Here is a 26,348-nt window from a genome sequence, read left to right on the forward strand (position 1 = left end):
CCATTTTACTATGACGTCAAAGACGATTTTGAAAGACGCCATTTCAACCTATAATTCCTCCACAAAAGAATTCCTCACAATTCTCCGTGTCCTCTTTAATTTTTTTTATTCACAGATCTGTTCTCTGTATATATGTATGTATTTCATTAAAAGGAATTAACCTCTAGTGTAGAAGTTCCCTAAATAGTCTTTTATTTTTTCCTTAAAAAAAAAAAAAACCCAAACCTTAAGCAAGTCACTGGAATGATAAATGCTGCAGAGCACAACCCGGGGAAACATTAAGTGCACCGGGACATTCTGGGTCAGAGACATTTAGGGCAACACTTTGAAGCCTGCTTCATTCAGCAGTTGTTCTGACGCTTCCCACATCCCAGCTCATAGGAAACAGAAAAAGGAAAACAGGTGTTTTACTTATTCCACCTGGCCTAGCAAACTCATTGCTCAAGAGTTTAAGTCAATATTTTTCTGCAGTTGAAATAACATCTCAAATAGTGTAACACAGTGGTTCTCACCCCGGCTGATGTAACCAGAGCTCATGGGAGAGGGAGGAAAGTTTTTTTTTTAAACCCTGCTGCTGGGTCCCAACCCTGTACAATCAAACACTCTCTAAGGATGAAACCCCAGCACCGTGGTTTTCTGGCTCCCCAGGTGACTTAATGTGCAAGCAGGACCGGCTTAGAATAACTCATTAGTCAAAGGAAGCCCATGGGAAATCTTATCTGGAAGTGAAGAACTCCTCGTAATTAAATAAAATAGCAGATGTAAAAGTACCTAACAGTGCCTGTGACCCAGAGGACACTTAATAAATGTTAATTAAGCACAAAAAAATAACTGAAATAATTACTCTTTCTCCGCAGTGAATTCATCTTGTAATTTTATTGGCTTGTTTATCACTTGCTGTTTTTTTCTTAGCCATGATTCATTCTATCTCTGGTAATAAAATTGTTAACGTATACCCATAATCCTGTTCAATTACAAGAGCTCTGTAATATTTCCAACAACCCTTAATCACTTATTTAATAAAACTTTCCCCCCAGAACAGTGGCTAATATATACCAAATACTCAATGAAGAGGAGCTATTTATAATAATTATTATTATTCAGAATTCATGATAATTCTTCTCAAGTAGGCTGAAACCCATTTGACAGTATTTGGAGAGCTTAACAAGAATGTAAAAAAAAAAATTAGGTCAATATTTTACACACTTATTAAAACAGACTTTTAAGCAAACCAATTCTTTTTATAATTTTGTGGGGAAAAAATTAAATATGATCATTGCACAGGTAGCTGGCTTATCTACCTATTCAAGGGGCCCAGAAAAAGCTACCTGTTAATGCTTAGCAGTTTCCATAGTTACTTGGAAACGCTAACACGGCAATTAGTTACAAATGGTCTCTGAGCCAACTTGCCTACCACTGCCTCCCTGAACCTGAGTTAGGAAGGTGATTTTTTTTTAATGTTTATTTATTCTTGAGAGAGAGAAAGCACGCATGACAGCTGGGGGGAGAGAGAGAGGGAGACAGAGGATCTGAAGCAAGCTCTGTGCTGACAGCAGAGAGCCCGATGCAGGGCTCAAACTCACAAACCATAAGATCATGACCTGAGCCCAAGTCCGAAGCTTCACCACCAACTGAGCCACCCAGGTGCCCCTTGGTGGGTTTTTTTTTTTCCTCAAGTTACTTAACATACAATGTAGGATTGGTTTCAGGAGTAGAACCCAGTGATTCATCACTTACATATATATAACACCCAGGGCTCATCCCAACAAGTGCCCTTCTTAATGCCCATCACCCATCTGGAAAATACTGTGGAAGCTCCTCAAAAAATTAAAAATAGAACTAAGCTAGGTGATTTTTTAAAGTTTATTTATCTTGAGAGAGAGAGAGAGAGAGAGAGAACACACAAGTGGGGTTGAGGGAGAGGGAGAGAGAGAGAATCCCAAGCAGGCCCTGCACTGTCAGCGAAAAGCTCAACGTCAGGCTCAACCTCCCGAACCGTGAGAGCATCACTGGAGGAGCTGAAACCAAGAGTCGGATGCTTCACCGACTGAGCCACCTAGGCGCCCCAGGAAGGTGACTGTTCCATGTGTTCACATCACCCCTCAGTTCTGAGAAACCACAAATCTGTTTTAAAAAACAAAATGTAATTTCTTAACCCAAACAAGGAGCTCTTCTCTATGAAAATGTCCGAACCTCTGGCTCTGTCCTGCTCAGATGAAACTGGTCTGTCCTCATCCTCTCCTCATGCTGTGCCATGACAGGAGACCAGCAGCTATGCTGGAGGCTTTGCTGTCCCCAGTTCAGGATTCACACTGGTCAGAATAACCCTTCTGTTGCTTGTACCTGAGCAAGCTACACCCTGCATCCCTATGCCTTCCGTGTCCAAACATCTACTCTGTCAGGTTTTAAATCAGCTGGACTCGGGGCGCCTGGGTGGCGCAGTCGGTTAAGCGACCGACTTCAGCCAGGTCACAATCTCACGGTCCGTGAGTTCGAGCCCCGCGTCGGGCTCTGGGCTGATGGCTCAGAGCCTGGAGCCTGTTTCCGATTCTGTGTCTCCCTCTCTCTCTGCCCCTCCCTGTTCATGCTCTGTCTCTCTCTGTCCCAAAAATAAATAAATGTTGAAAAAAAAATTTAAAAAATAAATAAATAAATAAATCAGCTGGACTCAAAAATAATGATGTACAAAAATAATAAAGACACGTACATTAAAAAAAAAAAAGAAGAAAAAAAAAAACCACATACAGGGACGCCTGGGTGGCTCAGCATGATCTGACCCGCATCGGGCTCTGTGCTGACAGCTCTGAGCCTGGAGCCTGCTTCGGATTCTGTGTCTCTTTCTCTCTCTCTGTCCTCCCCTGCTTATGCTTTGTTTCTCTCTGTCTCTCAAAAACAAATAAACATTAAAAAAAAATTAACAAAAAACCACGTACAAAAATAATCATGATGTGCACTTCTTTATGTGTATATTATATGTCACTAACAAGTGCTATGGTCTAAAAGGTTGTGTTCCCCTAAAATTCACACACTGGAATCCCAACACGCAACGTGGCAGTATTAGGAGGTGGCGCCTTTGGGAAGTGCTCAGGTCGTGAGAAGGGAGCCCTCATAGGTGGGGCTAGTAGCCTTATAAAAGAGGACCTTGCGAGCTCCTTCACCACTACCACCGTATGAGGACACAGGGAGAAATCTTGTGACCCAGAAGAGGGCACTCAGCTGACCATGGTGGTCCCCTAATCACCAGCTTCCAGCCTCCAGCCAATGAGAAAAACCCGTAGTCTATAAGCCACCCAGTGTGTGGTATTTTGTTACTGCAGCCCTAAGACAAGGTCACACGTGATCACACAAGGGCCTTTGGCTAGTAACAGCTTGGTTGCTCAGTAAGAATATAGTGCCAACTAGGGGCGCCTGGGGGGCTCAGTCGGTTAAGCATCCAACTTTGGCTCAGGTCATGATCCCACGGTTCGGGAGTTCAAGCCCCACATCGGGCTCCACGCTGATGGTGCAGAGCCTACTTGTGATTCTCTCTCTCTCTCTCTCTCTCTCTCTCTCTCTCTCTCCCTCTCTCTCTGCTCCCTCAGCCCTCTCTCTCTCAAAATAAATAAAGTTAAAAAAAACAAAAAAAAGAACGTAAGGATGACTGTCACCGGCCAGGAAGAGTCAAAGGGGCAAGAGAGATGGAGAAGATGACAGAGAGGCCCTCTCGAAAGACCTCATGCTCAGGGGAGCACGCGGACTGGCTCCTGCAACACCAGGGCTCTGACAGAGCAGCCACGGGGTGACGAAGAAACACAAAGGACAGGGTCACAGAGGCAGCCCTAGACACCTAGCCTGAACGAGAAGCAGAAATGGGGAGGTGATAGTTGGGGACAACAACGTTAAGGGAAGAACTGCAGTTCACGTCCATCGTTCCCTCAACTCTATCTCCTGAACTTGACATTGCCTTCTCCGCCATTTGCATTAGCTCCCAACATTTGGCTCTTTCAATGAGATCATAAGCACCTTGACGGTCGGCACCTTGTGTCACTAGTAGAAGAACTAATTTTAGTTTCTGTATGATCAAGTGTATACAGTACTTTAGATAGCTAGACACGGATAGTACCTGAATATTAAAACTGGTGTAACTCACGTTTTCATTTAACCCTCTGGTTGGCCAAGCACTGAATTACTAGTGTGAGATGGTCCTGTGAAGGCCTCACACAAGGGATTCCAATTTGTCCTGGCTGATTCATTTTTGTTGTTGGAAAAACTGCCATGTCTGGAACCCCCACTGTAATGGAGCTACAGACGATCCCTAGAGGACACACTCCCAGACTCATGCTATGGCGGGCGCCATCTCCCCAGGACCATTCCAGAGCCCTCCCCTATGCTGGAGTTTCTAAAGTGTTCCTGGATCTATTCAGGATACAATCTTTTCTATTAACCAGGTTCTCCATGACTCTGTCACTACATATTATCATTATTATTATTATTATTATTAATTTGCCAAGTACACAGTCCAGAAAAGCAGGTAATACACTGGGCAGAGATGTCCCTTGAAACATAGTCTCAGGTGTTTTTAATTTCCTAATCACAACTATCGCTAACTAGCTATGGCAATCTTACCCGACAACAGGACCCACGATCTTCAGCATTGCTTTTATTTGCAAAACCAGACATATGCCTAATCCCCAAGAATGTGCTTCAAATATTAAGGATTATACATGAAGGTTCTGCATGCATCCACATGCACGTAAGCATAGTTAAATATATATCACCTTTCTACAGTCCTAACACAGGGAACATACAAAATCCTCCTGACTTCCAATGCGTGCCCAGAGATACGAATCCCACACATATTTGGGGTTCTTTTGAGATAACATAACTGATTCTAGGGTCCACCCCAAGTTTACAAAAATTCTCTGGCTTGGGGTTCCCCCCCCACAAAAGTAGCCAAGCTTAACTTCAAATATTTTGCCATCCTAACATTTGGAGGAATAAAGCACACTGTCTTCACGGAGGTTGTAACTCTCCTTCTTGAAGGACTATGAGATGCCACATGGGCACACCTTCCTCCCGGCTCCAGGCCTGGGACAGTCAGCAACGGTGTCTCCTAATTACCGTCTTCCTTTCCTCCCTTCTCTCCTAGAGAGAGAAAGCTCTGTCAGCACAGAGCCTGATGCAGGGCTCGAACCCACGAACCGTGAGATCATGACCTGAGCCGAAGTCAGATGCTTGCTTAACCGACTGAGCCACCCAGGAGCCCTGAGGTGCAGAATATTACTTCTGGTCTAACTCCCTGATTCTATAGAGTCACAACTGGCTCCCAAGTATTCCCACTACTCACTACCCAGGGACGATCACTTAGCTTCCTCCCATTTCCAGACTCCTTCACCTGGTGACCTGCTTCCCAGATGTCCACTCTCAGTCCCCATTCAAAGAGCCTTCAGTGTAGACAGGGGCCCCTGCTGGGCACACCTTACCCCGATGCTCCCTTTCCCAGAGCACTGTTCTCACTATACCTGAATGATGCCATCGCTTATTCAGCTAGCTCACTTCGGAGCTCTGAGTGACTCTTTGTTAAATTCTTTATGTCCTGGACCCGGGCACAGCAGTGACACTTACATGGAAACTGGGTCGTGAAGAGAGTGACCAATGCATCCCCGCTTATCAGGGAAATTCCCAGCTTTAGCAAGGAAAGTCCCAAGTCCCAGGAAACCCCTCAGTTCCAAGCAAAGCAGGAGGGCTGGTCACTCTAGCAGGGGATACCAGTGAGGTCAGACAGCCTGCTCACTGCTCCTTCCGCTAACTGTGCTCAGACATCCAGGCTGGGCCCCGAGCCCTATCTGTGCCAACTGGTCCCTGTAGCCCACCACTGTCCAACAGAACTTTCGGCAACATCCGCGACGTCCAGTAAGGCAGCACCAGCCACGCGTCGTTACTTGGCACCCGCCTTCTGGCTCGGTGAACTGAGAAGCTGAGTTTTGACATTTTAATTAATTTTAATTACTTGAAACTTAAATCACCCCATGTGGCTAGTGGCTACTGCACTGGGCAGCTCAGCTCTAGTGTTACATACACAGAACCAGGGTCCACTGCTGTGCAGACGAATGAGCTTTGAAGTCAGACAGACCTTGGTCCAAATCCTGGACCAACTCCCTCATTTACAAATGTGTCACACCTTCTTGGGGAAACACATTTCTTCATCTGTAATCCTTCCAAATTTACTAGGGGACAATGTTCAGGAAGTGGCTGGCCCGCTGAACTTCAAGAAATAGGATTTCTTTAGAAGTAAACCAAATCTATGTAAAAATGCTTAAAAAATTTTTTTTGACTCTGAACCCCAAAAGCGAATGAATGGGAATCATTTCAACCAGATCTTCAAAATACGCATCGGGTTTAAATTCAGATTCTAAACTGCCACGGCTGTCCCACGGGGCTCGCCAGGACTTGATTTCTGTCCCAGGCCTGTCGAGGGCTGTCACTGAGCCCCATCAGAAGGCGCCCTGGGGCAGCGGGCACTGGGTATCTAGGAGACACTGAGCCAGCTCACCTGAGTGGGGCCCTACACAGAGCCAGGAGCAGGGATCCAGGCTGGTCACAGAGAAGGGAGGAGGCAGTGCAGAGGAACCAGGGACATGGGGCAGGTGGAGCAGAGCGTGCTGGGGGGGGGGGGAACCACCCTGGAGCACATCCTTCACAGCGCACAGCCCCCTACGCACCTGCTCCCTCCCGCAGGCTGCCAGCAAGGAGCCCCCCACCCCCACCCCAGGGCAGCAGGTGCTCTCTGGAGCCTGCCCCCCTCCCCAGGCCCTAAGGAATCCATCCCCAAGCGGCAGGAATGGGCGGTATGTACCCCTCCAGGGGCAAGCTGCAAATCAGCATCACCCTGAAAGCTTTTCAAAAACCAAGTGTTCCCCAGGACTGGGAACTGGTGTTTGCAAAAAGCTCTCAGGTGATTGCTGTGCAGCTGGGGACTCAATATTCTTCATCTGAATGCTTGGGAAGGGGATTCTTTTTCTAAAGTTTTTTTTTTTTTTTTTTTTTTTGAGGGGGGTGGGACAGAGAGAGGAAGGGAGAGTGAGAATCCCAAGCAGGCTCTGCACTGTTGAGAACCGCGAGATCTCCATGACCTGGGCCGAAGTCAAGAGTCGGATGCCCAACTGAGTCACCCAGGTGCCCCTGAGAAGGGGATTCTTATATGCAGCCAAGATGAGAAGGATCACCCACAGAAAGAAATACTACCTAAGGCTGCAGGAAAAAGTCCTCCCCACCTTTTTTAACACCCAGTGTGGGGCTCAAACTCACGACCCCAAGATCTAGAGTTACAAGCTTCTCCGACTGAGCCAGCCAGGCGCTCCAAGAAGTCCCTTTCTTAATGGTTCCTTCCCCTTGCTGCGGGGGCAGCACTGAGAAGGCTGCAGGGCCCTTCAAGCTGCCCCCCTCCCTCACATCCCAACTTGAAGAGCACCTTCTGGTTCCCCAGGACCCACCGGTCCAAGGACGAACCTGTCTAATGTCTCATGTGCAGCACTGGTGGGGTGGAGGGTGTCCTTCTTGCCCACTAACCCCTGAGCACCCCAGGGCAGATGCTGAGGTCCACGCTGGTCCTGTGTCTCAGGGCTGGTTCTGGCACTGAGGAAGCCCACAATAAGTGCTATTATTGTGGTTCTTACCCTCATTTCACTGAAAAGGAAACCAGCTCCTAGAGATGGTATGACTCACCCAAGGCCCCATGACACTGGGGGCAGGGCTGGGACAGGAACTCTGGGCTCCTGGGTTCTTCCTCTTCCTGATACCCCAGGCTGCTGCCCCACTGCTTCCCCCACCCTCACTCCACACACACACACACAACACATACGCCTTTTTCTTTTCTCCCTTTCTTGGTCAATATGCAGGCTGCCAGTCCAGATAAATTCTCAGTATTCTAGGGCTTTCAGTTCTAGGACCCCACCTATCCTCAAAACAGTCTGGGGGCTCTTCTAAGAACACCCTTTGGGCACTATACGGTGGAGGGGCAGTTTGGGCACAGCTTTGAAGTCTTGACTCACCTGGGTTGCCACTTGGCAGCTGGGTGATCTTAGATGGATTTCTTAACCTCTCTGGGCTCAGGTTCCTCAACTATAAAATGGGAATGGTAATTTTATCACTCAAGATTGTGGTGAGGATTATTAGCTGAGATCAATCAAAGAGACCAGATGGGCACCTTGGGTCAGCCAGCAGGAAGCACTAACATTGTTCATCACCTGCTCTGTGCTCCAGATTCTGGCCCACAAGAGCTTCCAGAGTGTGCATCCTCCTGCCCTATTTACCCCCGTCTCTTCCCCTGGGGCCACCCTGGGCCAGCTGGCCCACCTCACGGCTCCTCTCCTGATCCCTCCTCTTGGGTGCCTGGACCCCCCTGGAGGACCAGATGGCTGTTGAGGTGTCTGAAGGCACCAGACTCATCCCCACCCCGCCCTGCCAGAGCCCCCAGAAATAAGTGAGAAGTAGCTTTTTTCTATTCCTCATTCCAGACTTCCTTAATTAAAATCAAATATTTGCACTCTCCAAGGCCTATAAACCTGAACAGTCTACAGGAAGAAAAAAAAAAAAAAAGATGCAAAGAGAGTAGTGTGGGCAGAGGTGGCCTGGGAGAACCTCAGAGAAAGGGCAGTCGATCTTGAGCAACCGCACAGAGCCAGCCAAGAGCCCGGGGTGAGTGGGGGAAAGCTGACATCTCCAATGCAATCACCCCTGCTTTTCTCAATCGACCTCCACAAGAATCAATGGCATATTCGCTCCGAGAAAGGCTCACTGAAAATCATCTGAGGGTATGAACGTTGGCAGGGGTTGGGGGAGGGGATGGAAGCAAGGACCACACTACTCCACCCCCTCCCCAGAAGCTGTCACACAAGCAGGAAGTGCGCCCCTGCTCCACCCCAGCATGGCTGTATCAGCCCATAAGAAATATCTGGAACGGGGTGGGGACTGGTTGCTGCCCAGAGCCCTACCATCAGTGCCTCTATGCCCCCCAGAGCTCCCTGACACCCCTCCCCCCAGGATCCAGCAAGGAAAGGATTAAAAACAGGCTTCCAGAAATTACCCTGGTGGGTTAAACATTCTGACCATCACCCCCGGGCATAGGTGAGGGGCATGAAGAATGCGCACAAAATTTGGGGGTGATTCGAGGAGGGACAAGGCCTTAATGTTTGCCGGAAGAAGAGAGAGAGAGAGGGAGGAGGAGACTGGTTCATGTGGCAATGGTAGTGGCACTGAGGACAGGCCACGGAACCACCGCACCTCTGTCCCTCTAGGCCACTCACTCCATCCAAGTTCAGGTCATCGCTTCACCAGAAGCCTCCCTAACCAGGCAAAAAGCAAAGTGGATGCTGAGCTCCCCGGGCAATGCACAGCTGACGTGTTGCCTGCCCGGCTTCCACACCCCTTCTGGTAATAGCACCCACTTTTCCAATGGGGCATCCCCAGCCCTCCCCTCCACATGTTCCTGGGGCCAGTATGTTAGCTAGGGGAGAGTGGTCAAAGCACAGAATCTTCTAGAACCCATGGCTGGCTCCAGAACAGGCAGGTGACCCTAACTAGCCATGGGAGTCCTCCTGAGGTTCAAGAATGGGCATGTGACCCTGAGTGGCTAATAAGAGGTTTCTCTAGCACTCGGGCTGCAGACGCTGCGAGAAGGACGCCTGGTTTCCCCCGTGGGGTGGTCAACATGAGAAGACATAAGCCTGGGCCCACACTGCCGCCGGCTGGCTCTTGCTGTCTGGGAAAGAGGGTCTGCCTAAGAAACAAGGAAGAAGGGGTGGAGGGCCAAGAGACAGACAAAACCCGGCCCCTGGATCAGCCATGCCTGTTTAGCTACTTGACACAAGAAATTATCCTTTTTAAACCTAAGCTGGCCTGAGTTTGGTTTCTGTCACTTGTGGCCTAAAGCACCTGATACACACCATCCTCGGTGGGTTTACGAGACCTGCTGGTCAGTCGCTGCCAGGCCCTACTTCCTGCCCTGGCTGCCCTTTCAGGCCTGACGCAGTGGCTTGTTGAGGGCCCCCAGGGAAGCTGGCTCCGGGCCCTCGGCCTTCTGCATGGGGCACACAGAGCATCCCTCTCTCACTGTGGACCCCAGACCCCAGGCTCTTGTCCGCACCTCCCACACTGCCTGTTCTAATGTGCAAATCCTTCACAGGCCCCTCGCAGTGCCTACGGATTGTGATGTAGATTCCTTTCACACCACTTACGAGGCCCCTGGGCCCTGAAGACCGCTCCCCTGTTCCTCCACGGGCATCTGCACAGTCGGCTTCATAAGTCATGTTCCACAAAGTAGGTGTTTTTACAATTCCAATTGACATCAAAAGCTCTTTGAGGACAAGAGCTTATGTCCCTCATGTACTTTAAAAAAAAAAAAATTAAACTTATTTACTTATTTTGAGAGAAAGAGAGAGTACGAGCAGGGGAGAGCCACCCAGGCGCTCCCCTCATGTTCTGTAACCTGCAGCCCCTCCGCTGAGGCCAAAGCCCCCCTTTTCATGCAGAGGGAGTTAGTGCTGATAGAACCTCATAAACACAGCCTCTACCCTTCAAAAGTTATCAAAACCCTCCCCGAAGCTCTCTAACACCCACCAAGACGAAGATGCTCTGGGATACATAAGCCTTTGTTATGTAAATTAGGGGGGGGTTGTTTCCCACTGAAACCGGCCAGTTGTGTAAATTTCATCCAAGGCCATAGGGAAAAATATCCACGCATAAAACTTCTCTGGACTAAACGTAAACTGACAGTATTTATCGCCACAGTGTGCAGAGTTAATGCCAAAATGGGTTTTAGAGATCTTCTGGGGCAATCTTCCCATTTTACAGAAATGGAAACTGAAATTCCAAGAAGTGAACTGACACCTGGGGTCACCCCGCTGAGAGGCAAAGGAGCCAGGGCAAACACCGGGTTCTCTGCTTCCCCCTCCACAAAGTTATAAATAACTTCACCTCCATTTTACTTTATTACAATGCTACTTAACACACCCTCACTTAAAATTATGTAAGCCACAGGGAAACTCTATATGTATTTTCTGCTCTTTGCACTACATCTCATCTGAAAAACGGGGCTCCTGTGGTTACTGGCAGCCTTAGACTTAGTGTGGCTTTCTCACCCTCTCTACCACCCGTAACAGTGGCGACACAGACAGTCACAGGGGCTGGTTGTGCAATGACAGGCAGTCTCCACTTCCTAATGTGGAGACCTAGGTGGTGAAATGTCTTTGTGAAAATGTCTACCCTCTCCTGGACCCAGCAAGTCGTCATGAGGACGTTCGTTCACGGCAAAGTGTTGTGTTGCATCTATCTCGTTAATCTCTAAAGAAAAAGCATCTTGTTGGGGTGCCTGGGTGGCTCAGTCGGTTGAGCGTCCGACTTCAGCTCAGGTCATAATCTCGTGGTTTGTGAGTTCGAGCCCCGCATCAGGCTCTGTGCTGACAGCTGGGAGTCTGGAGCCTGCTTCGGATTCTGTGTCTCCCCTCTCTGCCCCTCCCCTGCTTGTGCTCTGTCTCTCTCTATCAAAAATAAATAAATGTAAAAAAAAAAAAAAAGAAAAGAAAAAGAATTAAAAGAAAAAGAAAAAGCATCTTGCAAGGTAAAGGTGATTTCAGGAACAGCCTGGAAGTTGGATTTCTGGCTGTTCCTTTCACTCACTGTGTGGCCTTGGATAAGATACTTAGCCTCTCTGAGCCTGTTTCTTCATTTTCAAAAATGGCGGTAATACCTCCACTGAACAGGGGCTGAGTCCCTCTTGAGCTCTGCTTTAGGCCTTGGCCAATCTGCTGACCGAGGCCATCGCCCTAGATTCTCTGAATCTTTCCCCTCCTGCCACCCATCAACCCCTCAACTGCTCAGGCCAGCTGACACCATCCCATCCACACCCCACCCCTTGGGTGCTGCATCATCTGCCTGGGGGCGGACCACCCCTTGGCCAGCAGCGTCCAGCACAATAACCCAGTCACCTACGAATGGGTCTAGAAGCCCCATGGCAGGGTTTCTCCTCAGACTGAAAACCTCTAACATCACTGTAAAATTACTTACTTTTTTCCTCATGGGATCCAATGGAAGTTAACGTCAGTCACCAAAATCTGTATGGTCCTTTTTCACACACAGCAAGAAATAGACTATGTAATACTTACAGGATTCCTTTAACGTTCTCTGTCCAAAATTAAGCTTGTGTTCTGTTTACTGTTGTTAGTGAGGAACAGACAGGGGTCTCCCTAACCACGCTTTATGTCTGGATCTCGCCCTGCATCACGCACCCCACAGCAGGGCCAGGGGCCCTCTCCACCACACCCCTTCTAAGCAGTCTATCTATCTATAGGCTGAACCTCTGCATCTGCTCCCCAGCCCCTAGCCGCACCCAGTGAGGAGTCTAGACTTGCTCAGACGAGGGGGAAAAGCAGAACTTACAAGCAGAAGCTTGACCTGGGGGGGGCGGGAGGGGGCTTCTAATGCTGTGGCAGACCTGCTGGGGTGAAGAAGAGAAGCACGGGGACCGAAGCCTTCCACTCATGGCGTGAACTTCTGTCTCTCTGCTTATAGTAAAAGTACCAAAATCAGGTCTCACCCAATGCCCCAGCCGCAAATTCTGGCAACGGCTCAAAAGAAATCCGATGATAAGAGAATGCAGGAAGGATCAAAGATCACAGATCGAGAATCCCAACAGACTATTTACGGAGGCTTATACTGGGGCAAGGAAGAAAAGGGGTGCAGGGAAGCTGCTGGAACTTCTTTCTTCAAAGCCCAGAAAAGAGAACACTTTTTATTCTCTTTAACTCCTGCTACAGCCAGTTACAGGTAGTGGAAACAATCTCTTTAAAATGTGCTGTAGGTGCATACACACCAGCACACGTGTGCGTGCATGCATCTGCTCAGCCCCTTTGCTACCCACCAGCCTTTGGGAATGAAAAGCCAGGTAGAGGGAGCCTTCATAAAGTGCTGGTGGGCTTTAAAAACGTTAGTGTGGGGCGCCTGGGTGGCGCAGTCGGTTAAGTGTCCAACTTCAGCCAGGTCACGATCTCGCGGTCGGTGAGTTCGAGCCCCGCGTCGGGCTCTGGGCTGATGGCTCAGAGCCTGGAGCCTGTTCCCGATTCTGTGTCTCCCTCTCTCTCTGCCCCTCCCCCGTTCATGCTCTGTCTCTCTCTGTCCCAAAAATAAATAAACGTTGAAAAAAAAAATTTAAAAACGTTAGTGTAACCACTTCGGAAAATAGTTCAGCAGGTCCTCAAAAAGTTAACATAAAACTCTACACAACCCAGCAAATTTCACTCCTATGTATCTGCCCAGGAGAAACTAAAACCCATGCCTACACAGAGACTCGCACAGGAATGTTTGTAGCAGCGTTATCTGTCAGAGTCCTAAACCGAAAACAACCCACATGTCTACCCACCGTGGAGTAGAGACGACACGGTGTGTCTGTACAATGGATCATTATCCCACAATAAAAAGGAGCAAAGTACTCATGCACTTGACATTGCACGTGAACCTTAAGAACATTAGAATCAGTACAAAAGCCAGACACAGAAACCACATACTATATGATTCCACTTACATGAAATGCCCGAGAGGAAAGTTTAGAGACAAATTTAGAGGGACAAAAGCACATTAGTGGTTTACCTGGGGCTGGGGACAGGGAGTAACTGTAAATGCGTATAAAAGATCTTATTGGGGTGATGAAAATATCCTAGAACTGCATTATGGTCATGGTTGCACCAGGGGTAAAGGGACTAAAAACCACTGAACTGTAACTGTAACGGGTAGATTTTATAATAAATAAAATACACCTTGTATTAGTTTCCTACTGCTGCTGTTGCAATGACCACAAATGTAGCATCTTAAAACAACACAAATTTATTATCTTTTAATTCTGGAGGTCAGAAACCCAGACAGGGTTTTACTGGGTTTGAATCAAGGTGAATGAAATCAATACCCTCCCTCCGGAGACTCTGGGGGAGAATGTGTTCTCCGGTTTCTGGTGGCTGCTGTGTCCCCTGGCCTGTGCCCCTCCCCCACCCTCAAAGCCAGTAAGTAGGGTGGCTTCCTGTATCTCCGATTCTGACCCCATTTCTATCATTCATTCACCTACTTCCCCGACTCTGACCCTCCCTCTTATGAGGCCCACCAGATAACCCAGGCTGATTTTCCCATCTCAGGAACTTGAACTTAGTCACATCTGCAGGTCCCTGTTGCCATGGAAGGCATGGTATTCACAGGCTCTGGGGATTAGGATGGGGTGTCACTGGGGGACCATTATTCTGTCTACCATGCGCCTCAACAATAGCCAGTGCAGGACGTGGGCAGCAGGTAGGGCTCATGCAGGTGATCTAGAACCCCCACCACTAAAGAAGCCCTCATCCTAGGGGACCACGTGGGGCATAAAGGAACTGAAAGGGCCCTCATTTGTCTTCAAAACCTAGGAGGGAAGAGGGGAAGAGAATGGTAAGTCCTGAGAAGAAGACCTGGACAAATGGTCAAGTTCTAGATGACGGAGGGTATGTGAGGGAGGGGGGCAATGCCTTTAATTTTCACCTGACCTGACTCCCCCCCGACCCCACAGTCAAGACTAAGGGAAAAAGAGATGTCTGCATGAGATCTAAGCCTCTGGGTGTTCTGAAATTTCCACCTCCCACTGATTATCTTAAAAAAACCCAAATTAAGTTAGTCCCCAGACGATCTCTGATTCTGGCAAGCACCTAAGTCAGTATGTAAGGAGCCACCAGAACGGTTCCCTCAGCAGGCACCACGCCAGACCGTCCTCATCAAGGGAATGGGAAGGAACAAGCAGGACCCGACTCTGCTCTGGTTACAGGTGGCGTCCAGAACCCAGGACCTGCAGGCCTGATGCCCCTCCCCACTCCCGTCTTATAGTCACCCTGCCCAGGGCCACCTCTCTGCCTTGTCCCCATCAGCTTTAGGGCCTTCCCGACAGATGGAAATGGCGCCTTCCTCCCCGTCTCTTCTACTGGAGTGTGCTCCCCTAGTGCCCAGCACGATGTGGGCACAGAACGGGTACCCAGTAAACACCGGGAACCATGTAAACATATACACTGTATATGCGTGCTTTGTATACGTAAACGTGTTTTTATTTCTGGTATACAGTGTTTGGAAAAGGCTTTTTTCATATACACGTACAAACGTTTATGTGCACATTTTACATATGCAGACAGGTTTATATGCCTAAAAGCACATTTTATATAGAGAACATAGGCGTTCGGTAAACGATTGTTTCATAAATACACTTACATCTATGTATGTACGTACGTGCATACAAGTACATATATATGAATGAAGGAATTTAGATAAAAAGCAAGACGTGGTTTAAAGGCAGAACAGGCTGGGGAGCCAAAATGAAAATTCTAGAAAGACAGACATTAGGTCTCTTTTGTTCTCCACTGTATCCCCAAGTCTAAGGTAGCACAGTGCCTGCCTGGCACCTAGGATGTGCTCAGTAAATACTGGGTGAATGGAGGAACAGTCAGCCTACTTTCACTGGACAAGCATTTACTGAGAAAGTACTTACCAAGTGCCAGCTGTGGGGCAAGACTCTGGGGATCCAAGGTAAACAAACAGAACGGGGCCTCTACCTTTTGGGGGTGGGGAGACCCAACACCCAGGCCCACAAGCCACACACACCACATCCAAATGGAGAGGAGAGCTTTGATGGGAAGGAACAGGGTGCTGAGGTGAAAGGGAAGATCTATGTAGGGAAGTCGATCTGCAGAGACCCAGGGACACAGTGATCAGACACAGCATGCACCAAGGGCAGGAAGAGCCCCGTTCTCTAGGGAACATAAAGAAGCTGGGGGGTGGGGTGGGGCGGGGGGCAGCGACAACAGGCAAGGAAAGGCAGAGACGCAACAGGGAACTCAGGAGGCAGGGGCTGGATCCCCAGGACCTTGGGTTTTGTTCAGTTTTTAAATGACAACAGAAAGCCACTGAAGGTTTTTAGCAGAGGGAAGGCATGGTCTGATATACATTTTTCAAAAGATCTGGAGCAGTATGAAAAATGAATTGGAAGAGGTTAAAATATCCTCCCCAGCATCATGCCGACTTGTCAAAGAGTGAGAAACAATCCTCCCGGCCACCCCCGAACAGCGCTCAGGAAGCTAACACATGACTTGGCCATCAAGTCACTTCATTTTTCCAGACCGTTAGGGAGCACCTAGTATGTACCAGGCACTGTGATAAATACTGGAGGCACTGAAGTGAAAGAGACACAGGCCCCCTTCCTCCAGGAACCGAAAATCTCTACTGTCCAAGAGCAGCCAGCCTGGCACAGGTGAGAAGAATTTAATTCAGACCAAATATTTAAGAAAGGGGGTAGAAATTCAGCCCCTGGATCGACACGGTGTCCTTATTTCCTCCTTTCTTTGTCATTTATTTGTTTATACCCTGCCTCCTTCCAAAAGAGATTGGGGATAACCTGCAGCAAAAAAAGGACACATGAAGATAATAAACAGACAAAGAAAATGACAGCCGAGACAAACAAACAGACTGAACCCAAGGGCCCTTTACAGCTGCTGGTGTTCAAGCATAACTTTGGCTCTGAGCACCCTGGCAGCCAGGGCAGAAAGGCAGAGAGGTTAAGGGGGAAGAATGACCTTCCCTCTGTGGAAACAGCTTTTCCTGGCTGTCCCTAAATTTTAAAAATCAAAGATGGGGTCTACGGCGGGTGGGCATGGCAGTAAAGCCAGGGTGGGTGACCTGGGGTAAAAGTTCCACCTGCCAGTTCACCTTGTTCGTCACGGAACGCCACGTCTTCCCTTACACCCAGGCTCCCCATCTAGTTCTCCTAAGTCGCCAAGCTAGAGACGACGTTTCTTGGTAACTTTGTCTTTCTCACTCCCTCCCTCTCCATCGCATGTTAAATTAGATACAAGCTCTAACAATCCCATTCTCTCCCTCCGCTGTCCAGCACCACTGCCCTGCTTCTGGCTCCCAGGCTCAGAAACAACCTCCTAACAGTGTCCTGCCTCTAGCCTGGCTCCTTCCCACCGTGTCACCAGAGAGATTTTTCTAGAAATCATGTGTCTGGCTACATCACTTGTCTACTTACAATACTCTCATGAGTGGACACAACCCACCCTTGTCCACCACTAGGCAGCAGCCCTGTGGCTTGGGCAGGGCTGGCCACGCCTCCCTTAGGGGCGGCCCTTGTCTGGACCCTTAGCCTATCAGCACAGAGCATTCTCCGGGCCACAGGATTGGCTCCAGGGTGTGCACGTGACCTAAAGTCGTCCAGTAAGATTTGGAGAAGAGAAGCAGATGTGAAGGCTGGCACTGCTGAACCTACATTACCACCAGGAGGGAGGCAGCCTGAGGATGAAGTTCATAGGGGAGGGCAGAGCTGAGAGAACAGAGAAATGAGCCAGGGCCCAGAACAAATGCCACCTAAAGCTTACCTACTTGGATGTTTCAGTGACACGTGTTCATTAATTTCCTTTCCTCGCTGAGCCACCTTGAGTTGAGTTTCTTGTTACCAGCAACTAGAAGCACATCTGTTCTCCATAATCTCAACATAAAGTACAAACTCCTTAGTATGGTGTATAACAGAGGTCAGCAAACTACAGCTCATGGGCCAAAGGAGGTCAACCATCTGTTTCTGTCAATAAAGTTTTATTGGAATACAGCCATACCCACTCATTTATAGATTGTCTATGGCTGCTCAGGTGCTACCATGGCAGAGTAGATCGCTTGTGACCATATGGCCCACAATGCCTAAAAATGTACCATCTGGTTCTTTTTTTTTTATATGAAATTTATTGTCAAATTAGTTTCCATACAACACCCAGTGCTCATCCCAAAAGATGCCCTCTTCAATGCCCATCACCTACCCTCCCTTACCATCTGGTTCTTTACAGAAAATGTCTGCTGGCCCCTGGCATACCCATATTTAGACTTTTGCCTTCCCTTCCAGACTGACCATCGACCATCCTCTGCCTCCCCACCCGCTGTAATACCGGTCACTTCCCTGGGTTTGGTTACGCTGAGCCCTTTTGCAAAACTCCTATCTATCTGGGCAGTCTCGCTAACTCCCTGCATCCTCCTCACCCCACCTCTTCCTTGTGGGTCCCTCATTGGGATGAGGAGTCACCTACACAAACGCAGCACTGTTGCCTGGCTCTATTCTGCCACCTTGCTGAGCGGAATTATCCAACGATATGCCCATCTCCCCACCTCTGGACTGTAAGCCCCTTACTGTCCAGGATTACGGACTATCTCTGTATCCCTGTGCTTTCGGACAACACAACATGACACACAGTAGGTGTCCCGATGTTCACTGACCTGAACTGCAAGAGACTGAGTCTTCAAGAAATGTGAATGAGGGGCACCTGGGTGGCTCAGTCGGTTGGGCTTCCGACTTCCGCTCAGGTCACGATCTTGTGGTAAACCAGTCGGAGCCCCACGTCGGGCTCTGTGCTGACAGCTCAGAGCCTGGAGCCTACTTCCGACTCTGTGTCTCCCTCTCTCTCTGCCCCTCCCCGGCTCACGCTCTGTCTCTCAAAAATAAATAAAACGTTAAAAAAAAAAAAAAAAAGAAATGTGAATGAGCTCGGTGGTGTCTATATCACAAAAGGGAGGAGGGAGGAGACAGGGGAGCATCCAAAGCAAGCTCACTTCTCTCACCGGGTTACCAAGGTGCCCATCAGCGACGAGTGCCTCACTGTGGCCTCAGCCATGCGGGTCAGTCCGGGTTATTGATTACAGACAACAGGAGTCAGCTGTGACTATTTTATGGAGAAAAGGAATTTGATGAGAACATAACAGAAAGCCCCAGGAGCAACAGGCAGGTTGGAGAACCAGGCTGGGATTAAGGACCAAAGGGGACTGGGCAGAGTGGAAATATGAGCCAGGCCACACCACAGGACATCTGCTTAGGACACCTGCCATTCTCAGCTGGACTCCAGTTCGGAAGAGCTGCTCACTACCCCCGCTTTCATTGCGGAACTCAGCCAGAACCAATGCCAAGTGGCCGAGTGGAGGCGGGAAGAAAGAATGTCTGGTCTGCCTCCACCTCCCTACTGAGAGCCAGAGCTCCATCCCCTTCCAAGACCTACATACTGGATGTTCCCCCAAACAGGAAGGCGGGCAGGATGCTGAGCACCCCAAAATATAGAAAGTGTCCATGAGACATACCAATTCACCAAGACTGTAGAAATTAACTGTAGGTCCATGAGCCCTTTCTCTCTATTACTGGTCCCCCAGAGTGGACTCAGAAACTCCCAGGGTGGCAGATGTGAGGGACAGGCCCCTGCCTGTGTCTACACAGCACCAGAGCCAAGTGTGAACAAAGGAAGGGTTTCTTCATCTCTCACCACAGAGAGCAAGTGTCAAGCAGAATTTCAAGTATCTGCTATTGCAAAACATCTAAAGTAGTAGCAAAAGGTCACTTCCAGAAAAACCTCCCTCTCCCTCTACCCCGTAAAGACATTAGGCTGCAGATGCATTCTGGATAACTCCATTGCCATTACCTGAAGTTCATTCATTCATGTGGTTCACGCATGCATGCATGCATGCATTCTGCAAACTGTCCCAAGACCCAGATGTATCACGTCCTACGCTGGGTATCTGGGTTACAAAGATAAATCCGCTGCTGTCCCTGACTTCCAGAAGTCCAGTCAACTAGAGGAAAAGTCACTTTCACTTTGGGGACAGCAGCTGGACGGAGGGTTAGAGGTGATCTGAATATATGCTGCAGACCTTTTTAAGCATTCGCTGGGCATTACTTCACATCTACACACACACACACACACACACACACACACACACACACACACACACGCATAGCTACCTGCTTAGTCAGCTGCCAGCCCTAGGACCGACCCAGAGGACAAGGGCTGCGTGCCCAAATCTGGATCCTACCAGAACAGCTGCTGGCTACTGAGTTGGTTAAAAATTTCAAGCCCTGGGCAGTCTGCTTCCCTGAATGGGGGTGACGAAGGCAGAAGCAGACACCCTAGGTGCCCCAGGGCACACCCCGGCTCTCGGCAACAGTCAGTCCTCCGAAAATGGGAGATAAAGCTAATCTCAGGTGCCCCTCCTCAACCCTCCACAAATCAGGATGCCAACACTTGCCATTTGTACCCCATTTTCCAGTTTACTAAACCCTTTCATACATTCATTCATTCATCATTCACTGAACACCTGTTAGGTGCAAGGCACTTTGCTTAGAGCTAGGAATCTGAAGAGTAATAAAATACAGCCCCTGCCCTTTTGGATGCCTCTTCCTCTAGGAAGCCCTCCTTGGTCTCTCTGGCTGAGTTCAATGTCCCCTCCCCCATCATGAGCTCACAGCTCCCTGTATCATCACTGTCCTTCAATCGAAACTCCCTGGCTTAGAGGAAAAAGGGACTCTTAGACCTCACACATCACTGTATCCACAGGACCTACTCCACCGTGGCACGCAATGGGGGCAGAATGAATGCGTAGGCGTGTAAGGTAAGAATCTGGCATCACCTCCCCCCCGCCCCCCCCCCCCCCACACACACACTTGGTTTCTAGACCAGTGTGTCTCCAAAAGCATGGATGCTGGGCCACTAATCCCACTCTCCACACCCACTGGACACTCCGGCCAGCTTCTGGCTCTCCCTCTCTCCAAGAACCACAGAATTCCATCTGCCCTCCTGTGATCAATTTATTGTTGGGATTCCATACCCTCCCTCTGGGCATTTTTTAAGATACAAGGAGACAGAGCCTGCGATTAAAAGAAAAAAAAAAAAAAAGGATTCCTAATGACGGAATGTCAGGCACTCGTGTATTCATTAAACAAATATTTACTGAGCACCCACGCTATGCTCCACTGTAGGGGCAGAAACGCAGAGTGAACACAAGCCAACATCACTAGGGTCTGACTATGAAACGGTGTTACAAAAAGTGATGTCCCTCTGGTGAATCAATGAGTGAATGAATGAATGAATTACGGGTAATGTCAAGTGATCATTGCAGATAACGTCAAGATGTAACTTGAGCTGAATCAGGGCACATGGTCTATTGAGGGGGTGGGAGACCATGCAATTCTTCACCCCCAGGTCATTCTATCAGCCATCAGGGTACCCTGCCTCCATCTGTTCTCCTGTCCACATCCACAATGCAAAAGAAATGCAGAGAAGGAGCCTCTTCTGGCCATCGCTGGCTTCCTAATTAAAACCAAGGATTTATGTTTACTCAAGGTCTATAAACACACCCCCCCCAAAAAAAAAGTGGTTAAGAGAAAGCAGATGAAATGCGGGTAAAGACTAGCTAATAAAATCAGGGGGAAATGCTGTGAGTTTTCAAGCAGGACGGTGATTAAGCAGACCTTGCCGGGAGGATCTTGGAGGGCCAAGGGCCGTGGATGGTGCGCAGTGCCTGTGTTCCCAGGGAAAATGTAAACCATAACTTCCTGCAGAATTAATTGGTCCCCGGTGGGAGATGTGCGCTAAGTTCCTTGTAGATCATGCAGCTAAGGTGGCTCCCCGTCCCCCACTCCTGTCACGCAGCTCATCAAGACGGCATTTAAAAAGCCGTGGACATGCAGGTTAGTTGAAGACAACCTTCGGTGGAGGAACCTGTGTTCCAAATAAAGTGTCAGGCGTTGAGGTCGCCCCCTTCCAGAACGTAAGCTGTCATCTCACCTCCCGAGGCGTCTGGCTCCTCACGTGGTCACTGCAGCAGACCGCGGCTAAGTGACACCTGCCCTCAAACCACGTCCTTCCTCGGTCCGGGTAGGAACCTGGGGTGTGGAGAATTACCTCTCTTGTCAAGTATGGATGAGAGTCTGGCCTGAATTTGAACACAAGTGGCCAAGATGGAAAGGAGCCTGGGAGCCCCAAGGATCCCCCGGGAAGCGGATGACTTCCCAGAGATCAAAGTGGGCAAATGAGGGGTGATGCCCAGGACCGGCCTTAACGAACCCCCAATGAACACGTTTCCACAAATAAAGACAACAGTGGGGAGGGGAAGAGTGAGGCCCAGAAAAGAGTCGATGTCTCTGATTAAGCACGGGTGAAATTCCCCATCACCGCTTTAATAGGACTCTCCTGAGGGCTCCGCTGGCTTTGCAAATGTTTTCAAAGAAAACCATCTTGAATAGACATTATTCCCAGAGCCACTAAACAGAAAGACTGCCCTTCTGCCCCTCCCCGCTCTTTGGAGCGTTTTCCCAGATGGGTCTTTAACGTGACACAATGGCAGCCTTGGCTCTTTTCTGTACAAGACGATCTTTGTCACCGGCTTTTACGCTCTACAGGTCCAACTCCTTTATCAGAGTCTCAGTTTACCAGCGGCTTCCTGCGCTTGAAGCTGAAGCCAATCTCCTTGGACTGACACCAGCTCTCACAAAGCTGAGGCCCTGATAACACTGAAGCGCTCTCTGAAAATTGACTTGCTTCTAATACCAGAGGGGAATCTATCCCGAGTCAACTCCAAACAAACCTGGATTCTGGGCCATTCTAAGTAGAAACGATGACAAGCAAAACGCGCTGCAGGACTGCCCCAAAGCTGAGCTGATGCAGCCACACACACCTTGCAGTTCCTTGAATGCTGGCCTGCTTGCTTTTGCACATGCTGTTCCCTTTGTCTGAAATGCTATTCCCAGCATGGAACTTCGAAACTCAGTACAAACTGTCACCTTCTCTATAAAACTTTTCCCAGCCCCTCCAGGCAGGGTTCACATCAACACATCCCGAGAGTGTAAGCTTGGCCGAGCCCTGTGCTTGGCCAGATGTACAGACAGGAGAAACTTCTATATCTGGCTAGAATCCCTCATAGGCTAGCGTCTCCAAATAACCTCTTGCTTACAATTCTATTTTAAAAGTTTTACTGTGTATGGGGCACCGGGTGGCTCAGTCAGTTAAGCAGCCGAACTCTTGATTTCAGTTCAGGTCATGATCTCGTGGTTCTTGAGTTCGAGCCCCCTGTCAGGCTCAAACTGTTGAGAGTGCAGAGCCTGCTTCAGATTCTCTCCCTCTCTCTCTCCGCCCCTTCCCCACATACGCTTTCTCTCAAAATAAATAAATAAACTTTAAAAAAGTTTCACAGTGCAATATTTAAGATACACACAAAAAATACATAAAGAATAATCAAACCATCTCTTGTACCCACCATCCAGCCTGAGGAATAAAATATAACGAATACAAAGTCCCCTAGCACCACACTCCCCCAATCATATTTATCTCCCCAACTCCCCAGAGGTAAGCACTCTCCTGAACTGAGCATTTATCACTGCCATGCATTTCTTTTTGCTTTTTTTTTTAAAGTTTATATATTTATTTTGAGAGAGAGACAGAGATAGCATGAGCAGGGGAGGGGCAGAGAGAGACAGACAGAGAGAGAATCCCAAGCAGGCTCTGCACCGCCAGCACAGAGCCCGATGTGGGGCTCGAACCCACGAAACTGTGAGGTCATGACCTGAGCCGAAACCAAAAGTTAGACGCTTATCTGACTGAGCGACCCAGAAGCCCCTCTTTTTACTGTTAACACATATGCTTATACCCCCTAAACAATGTGTATCGTCATTTTCCGAGTTTTAAAATGTTGAGGACTTTAACACTTTGCATATTAATGCAATGATATGTTTTTATGTCCATCCCCTCCAACAGTCCAGGACTCTGCGAGCACTGCCTACAATCTGCTAATCTCTGTCCTGGGGCACCTGCCCCAAACCCTGGCACACAGTTCATGTCTCATGAATGCTTGCTGAAAGTGGACGGGAAAGTGGATGGGAAAGAGGAAGAGGAAGAGGAAGAGGAAGAGGAAGAGGAAGAGGAAGAGGAGGAAGAGGAGGAAGAGGAGGAGGAGGCAGGAGGAGGAAGAGGAGGAGGAGGATGGGGAAGAGGAAGAGGGAAGGAAGGAAGGAAAGAAAGAGAACGAAGGAAAGAAAAAGAAAGAAAAAAGAAAGAAAGGAAAGAAAGAAAGAAAGAAAGAAAGAAAGAAAGAAAAGAAAGAAAGAAGAAAGAAAGAAAGAAAGAAAGAAAGAAAGAAAGAAAGAAAGAAGGAAGGAAGGAAAGGGGGCGCCTGGGTGGCGCAGTCGGTTAAGCGTCCGACTTCAGCCAGGTCACGATCTCGCGGTCCGTGAGTTCGAGCCCCACGTCAGGCTCTGGGCTGATGGCTCAGAGCCTGGAGCCTGTTTCCGATTCTGTGTCTGCCTCTCTGCCCCTCCCCCGTTCATGCTCTGTCTCTCTCTGTCCCCCCCAAAAAAAATAAATACACGTTGAAAAAAAAATGTTTAATAAAAAAAAAAAAAAAAAAAGACAGACAGACAACAGTGAGGACAGGGTTTTCACTCACTGGACCCAAAAATGGAATGGGGAGAGGGGCAGAGGGCTTCCCCATGGGGTCTATCGGGAGCACAGCCTTCTGGAAAACCTCCTGAAGTTACAGGCTAAGAAGGCACAGGGACCCAAGTAAGACAGGGCGCGGAGCTGGCTGAGGGGACAGGGCAGCACTTAGCATGAGGGACCAGAGCCCACAGTACTGTACCCAGCACACAACAGGGGCTCTGGATGCGTTTGCTGAACGAAACACCATTTCCACAGATGAGAAAAGAGAAAGCGTGGAACGAAACAGAGTGGTTGGTCCGGAGAAGACCCAACGTGCGGACCATCTAACAGAGAGGACAGTGCCCGCTCGTGGAGGACCAACGTCTTCCCTCGCTCAGCTCCGCAGCAGAAGCCACGGCTGCCCTCTGACTTCTCACTCGCTCCACCACGCGGCCCCGGGTAGCTTCCAGGAGCTTCAGAGGAAACCCAGAGAGGGTCACACAAATGAGAAGATGCTTAAACACACAAGCGGGGCAGGGAACGGAGAGGGGAGGGCAGTGTATGTGGCCACCATGAGAGCAGGCTAATTTTGAGGGTGAAGGACTACCAGCCATCGGACTAAAGGAGCACCAAGGCCTCAGTAAAACTCTTTCCTTTAGCTGAGCTGTGTCTCTGACTTTCTGGATTCCCTGTCGTCCTGAAGAGCATGTGTGAGAAGACCACCAAGTGGAGTTTAAGAGTAGCCAGGGCTGAGAAATTAAGTTCCAACTCTGGTCCTGACCAGCCGTGCAGCCTTGGACAGATCCCTCAACCTCTCTGGGCTTCAATTTTCTGAAAAAAGTATGCACTCGTTCTGCAGACACGCTTGGAGCCAGACAGTATGGGCCTGACCTGTGGACCTAAAACAGAAAGAGGCCCGGGGCACCTGGGTGGCTCAGTCAGTTGAGCGTCCGACTTCGGCTCAGGTCATGATCTCACGGTCCATGAGTTTGAGCCCCGCGTCGGGCTCTGTGCTGACAGCTGCGAGCCTGGAGCCTGCTTCGGATTCTGTGTCTCCCTCGCTCTCTGCTCCTCCCTTGCTCATGCTCTGTCTCTCTTTGTCAAAAATAAATAAACATTAAAAAAAAAAAAAAGAAAGAAAAAAAAAGAGGCCCAGTCTTAGGGCTCAGCGATGTTTAGTGCAACAAGGCCACAGCATATACAAAACTCCATACGTATGGGAAGTGTTGTGATTAGACTTTACTTGCTGTCATATAAGCCCCTGACTTTTTTCTCTTCCTTCTTTTTTTTTTTTTTTTTTTCCTTAAGATTCAAGACATAGTGTTTGGTCAATGCTAAGTAGAAGAGAGAGCCAGGAAGCTCATCTTTAATTCAGTGCTGACAATACTCAGCTCAGCTCAAACTTGGCAAAAATGCTTTCTTCCAGCACATCTATTCATAGACGTCTGTTCCTAGAGTTAGCTCTCAATTATTCAGTCTAACGGAGGAACTGTCCCATGCTCTGAGAAAGGGGTGCAGGAAGGCGGAGGGGGGATGGGGAGGGGGGACAGGGAAGGAAGAGGGGAGAGGAGAGAGCAGGGCAGACCTAGAAAATGACCCCCCTCCGCCCCCAGAAAGCAGACACAGCGCTCTGGAAGGGTGCAAGGTGACCGTGCTCCTACGGTAAATGGTCATTAGGACAGGGACGTGGGGAGGTGACAGACATATCACCCAACTCACTCTTGAGGAAGGAGTGTTCTACTGCTCCACGGGCGAAGGGTGGGGGGCTGGGAGAAGCCGAGTGGCAGCTCGTGGCAGTGGCACAGCCTGTGTGCCCAGCAGCAGCCCCCTCGGGAGCCCCTGAAACCCCTGTCCCCAGGGAAGTGCACCTTTGGGGCTGCCATAGGCTTCAACCTTTCTCCGGGGCTCCACCTTTCACCAAACCAGCTCAACATACCCCCAGGGCCGGCAGCTCCCATTTGCTGAGCTCAACTCCGTCTCCCCCACCAGGTGCTGACGGGGTTAGCTGGGTGACAGGCGCCTTTGCCAGCTTTTCACTCTGATCTCTGGTCCTTCACTTTTTTTCCTCTGACCCTTGAAACTGCAGCAGAGGAACAGGCGTGACTC

General features: G+C 49.1%; 1 protein-coding gene and 1 long non-coding RNA gene across 7 annotated transcripts in view; one reads left to right on the top strand and one right to left on the bottom strand.

Moving 5' to 3' along the window:
* The window catches only part of CYRIB (CYFIP related Rac1 interactor B), a 148,636-nt gene that overhangs the window by 109,104 nt on the left and 13,184 nt on the right, over positions 1 to 26,348 (bottom strand). The window lies entirely within an intron of this gene.
* On the top strand, positions 13,960 to 15,046 carry LOC109496222. Its single transcript, XR_002152190.3, has 2 exons — positions 13,960 to 14,442; positions 14,813 to 15,046. It is a non-coding gene; the product is annotated as an uncharacterized LOC109496222 (long non-coding RNA).

Source organism: Felis catus, chromosome F2 (genome assembly GCF_018350175.1).
Source record: "Felis catus isolate Fca126 chromosome F2, F.catus_Fca126_mat1.0, whole genome shotgun sequence".
NCBI classification, from domain to species: domain Eukaryota; kingdom Metazoa; phylum Chordata; class Mammalia; order Carnivora; family Felidae; genus Felis; species Felis catus.